This window comes from Sciurus vulgaris (genome assembly GCF_902686455.1).
Source record: "Sciurus vulgaris genome assembly, chromosome: 5".
In the NCBI taxonomy this organism is placed as follows: domain Eukaryota; kingdom Metazoa; phylum Chordata; class Mammalia; order Rodentia; family Sciuridae; genus Sciurus; species Sciurus vulgaris.
In genome coordinates, this window is record NC_136465.1 from 171,487,496 (window position 1) to 171,493,495 (window position 6,000).

Consider the following 6,000-nt stretch of genomic DNA (forward strand, 5'->3'; position numbering starts at 1 on the left):
GCACTGAACAACTTAGTGAGTCCCTGTTTCAAAATAAAATATAAAAAGGGCTGAGGATATGGCTCAGTGGTTAAGCACCCCAGGTTCAATTCCTGGTACAAAACAAACAAACAAACAAACAAACAAAAAAACTGGAGGTGAAGGACTGAGAGAAAACTTGGCAATGCCCAGGTCAAGCCCTGAGTGCCAGGCAAGATCAGCACCACTAAAATTTGGCAGCCCCACACCCTGGGCTCCCAGAGGGATACACTGTGATCTCAAAGCCCCACGCTAGGTGAGACTTTTGGCCAAGTGTGAGGTGGAACCTAACCAAGCCTCCAGAACGAACCACTAGTATCCAGGAAAGAGAAGACAGAGGAATAGCACCTCTGGCACCATGAGAAGCAATGACCATCCTGGACAGTGGGACAGTCCATGGGACAAGTGACCTGGGCTCTAAACAAATTAGTGGCTTAAAAACAAAGGGGGGCCAGGCATAGTTGGGTACCCCTGTAATCCCAGCAACTCGGGAGGCTGAGGCAGGAGGATCCTGAGTTCAAAGCCAGCCTCAGCAATTTAGTAAGGCTCTAAGCAACTCGGAGACCCTGTCTCTAAACAAAATACAAAAAAGGGCTGAAGATGTGGCTCAGTGGTTAAGAGCCCCTGGGTTCAATCCCTGGTACCAAAAAAAAAAAAAAAAAAAAAAAAAAGAGGTGGTTGAGGGGCCATTATAGGAGGTTAAAATGGGTAAGACATGAAGAGATACTTCACTAAAGAATACCACGGCAGGAAGCATCCAGCACAGCTGCCCGGGAAACAACTTGGCAATTTCTTATAGAACAAACACATACCCACTGTATAACCCCATCGCTACTCTCAGCTACTTCCCCTAGAAAAATGAAAACCGACGTCCACATGAAAACCTGCACTGCGATTCACAGTGGCTGCACCTGTAGCTGCTCAAACCTGGAAACAGCCCCATGACCGGCCTTCAACAGGTGAAGATGAGCAGACTCAGGCATCTCCATGGACCACAGAAACCTGCCTGGCAATAAAAGGCAAGGTGCTACTGATCCCACAGCACTCAGGACGGACTCGGGCCCAGCATTGATGAGGCAGATCTCAGACGGTCACATACCACAGGAAGAAACATGCTCAAGCGGGGCGAGGTGGCACACGCCCACAATCCCCACAACTCAGGAGCCAAGACCCTGTCTCAAACTAAAAAATAAAAAGGCTGGGGCTGCAGCTTGGTGGGACAGCACCCTGGTTCAATCCCCAGCACCTGACCCCCCAAAATCTCAAAATGATACAGCTACAAAGAAGGTGCACAGACCAGTGGCTGGCAGACATCAGTGGCAATGACAAGAGCTGTGTGGAGAGGTCCCCCCAGGAGGGAAATGGTTGCCTGCTGACAGTGGTGTGGTTGCACAAATCCGGAGGTGACAAAACCACACACGCGCACTCCCCGTGAAAGCATCGAGTGCTGAGGCCTGAGCCAGTTCCTAGAGCTGTTTTCACATCCACGTCCTGGCTTTGATGTCACCACAGCCAGAGAAAAGGCCAGCCACTGGAGGCATCTGGGAGAGGGCCCCGGGGCCCTTCATGCTCTGTATATAACTTCCTGAGAGGCCCAGTTATTTCAAAATAGAGAATTTTAAAGTTCTTTATCAGGCAGAGATGCACACTGACATATTTAAGGATAAAAGTAACCTGGCGTCTGGGATTTTCTTTTCTTTGAAGATCCGGTCTCACTGTGTTGTCCAGGTTGGCCTCCAACTCCCGGGCTCCTGATCCTCCTGACCTGGTCTCCGAGTGACTGGGACCACAGGTGTACACCACCTGGTCCAGCCCGGGGCTTCCTTTTGAAAGGGGGAGAGGGGAAGATGCCATGAGACTGCACCACGAGGCAGCTGCTGAGGCTCGGCCAGAGTCACTCCCACGACTGCTCTCCTTGTGTCTGAAATTTTCCATAATTAAACACTTCATACGGTGGAACTGCAGACTCTTTTACAAAAATCTGTACTGAGATGGGAAGCAACTGAGGAAATAGCTGTACCAGACATTTACTGGTCATCCTGTGGAAAAGCAATGGAAGAGCACTCGGAATCAACCACCTCAGCCAGCACGGTGGCCTGCACCTAGGACCCCAACGATTCGGAGGCCAAGGCAGGAAGAGCATAAATTCAAGGCCAGCCTCGACAACTCAGTGAGTCTGTCTCAACATTTTAGAAAAGGCAGGGGTGCTGGGGATGTAGCTCAGGGTTCCAAAGCGCCACGGCCAACATGAGGGACGGCTCAATGGAGGGCACTCCATCAGCACTGCCGAGGCCCTGGGCCAGCTCTCAGCGCACAAAGAACCAACAGCCAAAAAAGGAACATGACAAGATTACATTTTCCTTTTACAAAAAACTTTCACCACATTTGGCTGCTTTTTTCCATAATTGGCTGTCCGAGATATGCTTCTTAGTGCTGGTTTCAAAACATCTTTGAGCATATGTAAAACGTCCCCTCACGAGAAGGGCATGTTGTCACGATGGATGAGAAGAGGGCTGCTCTCTCAGACCCCGGCTAGAGTAGAGCACAGCATTCAGAAAAGGTATATGTGGGGGCTGGGGATTAGCTCAGTTGGGAGGGCGCTTGCCTCACAAGCACAAGGCCCTGGGTTCAATCCCCAGCACTGAAAAAAAAAAAAAAAAGGTATATTTGGAATGTTTCTACTGTTGTGGGGATTTTTTTTTTTTTTAATGACAATATGTCTGATGCTTATTTTTAAAAAAATGCAAAAACTCTCATGTTTAAACTAAAAAACTATGTACTGAAATTTATTAGTTTGTTAAAAACTTTTCTAAAGCATCTGAGTGCATTTTGGACTCTCATTAAGATCTTTAAAATAAATACCTTTTATTTCATTTACAAAAAAATCTGACAGGCAGCAGAGAAACGGAACCATACTAGCCACATTTCAAGGGACCCCTTGCGCACTCAGGGGATGGGATGTGAAAAGAGCGATCCGACTTGGAAACGGTCAGGGGAGCTGCCTCCACAAGCAGCTTGCATCCAGGGCCCATGCCTGCGCAGGGACCGCAGCCTTGAGGCTGAGAAGCAAAGGGAAGGCGGAGCCAGGCCCTCCGGCGCCGCCCCACACAGCCAGCACAGGAAGCCGGAGTGCGGTACCTTCCACTAGCTCAGTTATCACCTCTCCAGCTGTCTTCTGACTCCTACATGGAGCAGGTCCTGTCGGGCACAGGAGGCGACCCCGCACATTCCTCTACCCACACCGGTAACCGTCGCTTGTGGGGCGTGCTCTAAAAGCTTTCTTTTGCTGAATCTGTGACCCAAGAAAGTCTGCAGTGCGGTGCGGCAAGCACTGGCCAAAGGCTTCCCAACAGCTGCAGGTACCACTGCCCCTTTCAACCTCTCTGCCACTCTGTCCTGTTCTTCCCTGGGCACTGTCCCCATGTGCCGCCAGCTCCTCAGTCCGAGACCTCAGATCAAACAGATGCAAAGCCAAGCACAGGCCCAGCCCCCCTGGTGGCCACCTGCCCACTGCCCAAAGACTGGCCACACAGCCTGCACTTTGTCCCAGGTCCGGACTGAGGAGTGGCGCTGGAATCTCGACACCTGTCACCTGAGCTGGGGCTGGGAGGTGACTGGCGTCTGACTGCTCCTTGGGGAGAAGAGCACAGGTACGCACTGTCCCTGGCATGGCCTTTGAGCCCAATCCAAATGAGTTTAAGAACTCAGAATTTTCCAGACTTCAGAAAGAACTCGTGCTGTGTGCAGTGTACCATCCCCAGAGGGACGTGGGCAGCACCCAAACGCTGATGCATGCGGACGGCAGGGCTGCTTGCCCTCAGTGAGACTCTTGGAGACCACAGTCAGGCACGCGTCAGTTCAGGCCAGACGTTTGCCATGACGTTCTGGAGCAGCAGGACCTCCTCCAGGGTGGCTGAAGCATGCTTACTTTCAAACGTGACGGTGTCCCCCAGTCTAGACCTGAAATCCACTCAAAACACATCAGGAAGGCTGGGGCTGTGGCTCAGTGGTAGAGTGCTTGCCTAGCACAACAAAAATAAATAAATAAATAAAATAAAGGTATTGTATCCATCTTCAACTAAACAACACTTTTTTTTTTTTTTTTTTTTTTTTTTTTTAATACATCAGGAGCTGGCCAAGGGACATGGTCCTGGCTCCTCAGCAGGGAGTCCACAGCAATGGGTTCTCTTCCCAGCCTCCAGCCTCAGCACCAGCAGGCTGGGCCCTGAAAGCCCTTGCCGCTGTGCCCTTACCTGTCTGGTCCTTGCAGTCCCATGATCCATTCCCCGCAACTCATCCTCAACATTACGGCCTCCTGTGCTCACTCCAGGGTACTGAAGGGGGCGGCTGCCCTTGTTCCTCTGTCCTGCTGACCGAGCACAAGGCCAGGCATGTAGCAGGCATGTGGGAAAGAAGAGAATCATATAGCCACCGAGTGACCAAGCACCTGGCCTCGAGCCACCCCACACTCTGTGGGTTGTCACCAGAACACTCCCCACAGCTGACGGACCTGGGTGTTAGGCTGGGGAGGACAGAGGATGGAGGCTGAGTCACATCCACTATCTCCCAGCATAGAGGCCACACCAACAAGGGCAAAGGGTCCTGCAATGGACTTTCTGAGGACACAGTCCAACCCACCTGGGCGGACAGCGGGAAGGCAAGTCTGCCAAGATAGAGATGTTTCCACCAACCAGAATGCTCTACCAAAGTGTTGTTTGCTCCCCTCAGACACAGCCGGAAGCGAGGGACACTGCCCCAGGTACCCCGTCTTCTTCCTGACCAAGTCTTGGTATACCTGTCTGGGTCCTAGATGCAGCTGATCCCCAACGTGTTTGGCTGGACAGGGAACAGCGACATCTGCCTTTTGCAGTTCCTCCAACTCTGAAACTGTGACCTTCCTTCAGCACACAGCCCTGGGGACCAGAAAGCTCCCTGGTTCTCACTGGTTCTCTGTCCCCAACTGCCACCCGTCCATTGCCCATGATGTTTATGCAGTCCATGTTTTCCCTGGCCTGTTCTTTTCTTTTGTAGCCTTTACCATGGCTGAGATTGTATTTGGTCACTAACTCCTGTATTCCCAGAGAGGCAGGCTCCAAGAGGGCAGCAGGTGCCCTCCTTGGTCCCCACTGTGCCTCTGACCCAGAGACTGGCTAACGGTGGATGCTGAAAAGTATGTGCTGAATAGATGCTTTAGGGACAGGACTCAGCATGGACAAAGGCATGGAGACACTGTGTCCTCTGGATACGTGGGCAGGTGGGTGTGGACAGCACGGTCCTCTCACCTCAGGGCCGAGGTGCAGGGCACTCTCCAGCTCACAAAACCCTCTGGCAGCCAAGAGGCGTGCGTCTGATCCAGTCAGAGCACCTAGGCAGGGTCTCTGAAGAGCCTTGGGGAGCAGCAGGAGGCAAGGGCCCCACAGAGCCACCAACCCTCAAGGCCAGGGCTCTTCTCTGGTCCAAGATCCAGGCTCCAGGCCCTGGAGCTGCTGGGAATGAGGAACAGGGTGGGTGGGGCAAGCCCCGTTTAAGCTAGAGTGGTCAGTTTACCTATGTCCCCTCTACCTCTCACCAGACAGCCAGGAAAGACAAACCAGTCACCAGGACATGGGAGGACAGGGAAGCAGGAAGGGGAGGTGTTCTTGAGCAGGCGCAGGGGAGGCCTAATGAATCAGGCCACGTCCAGAAAACGAGCGCAAACCCCATGCCCCCAGAACAACCCCATCTGCATACTTCTCCAAGACAGATGGGTTCTGACTGATCCCTCTTCCAAAAACACTGTCCATTTCCAGACAAACCATGAAGTTACATGTAGCCACTAAATGTGGCCGCTGCCCTGGAATCCGAGCATTCCAGAGAGCACTTCACCGTCCGCCTGATTTTATTGAGTCACTTTAACTCCATGTTTGAAGGACCCCTTATTGTTGTCCACCCTCCCCAACTTTATTAAGCCCTCCATGGTGGGCTGAGGTGAATGCCCTAGCC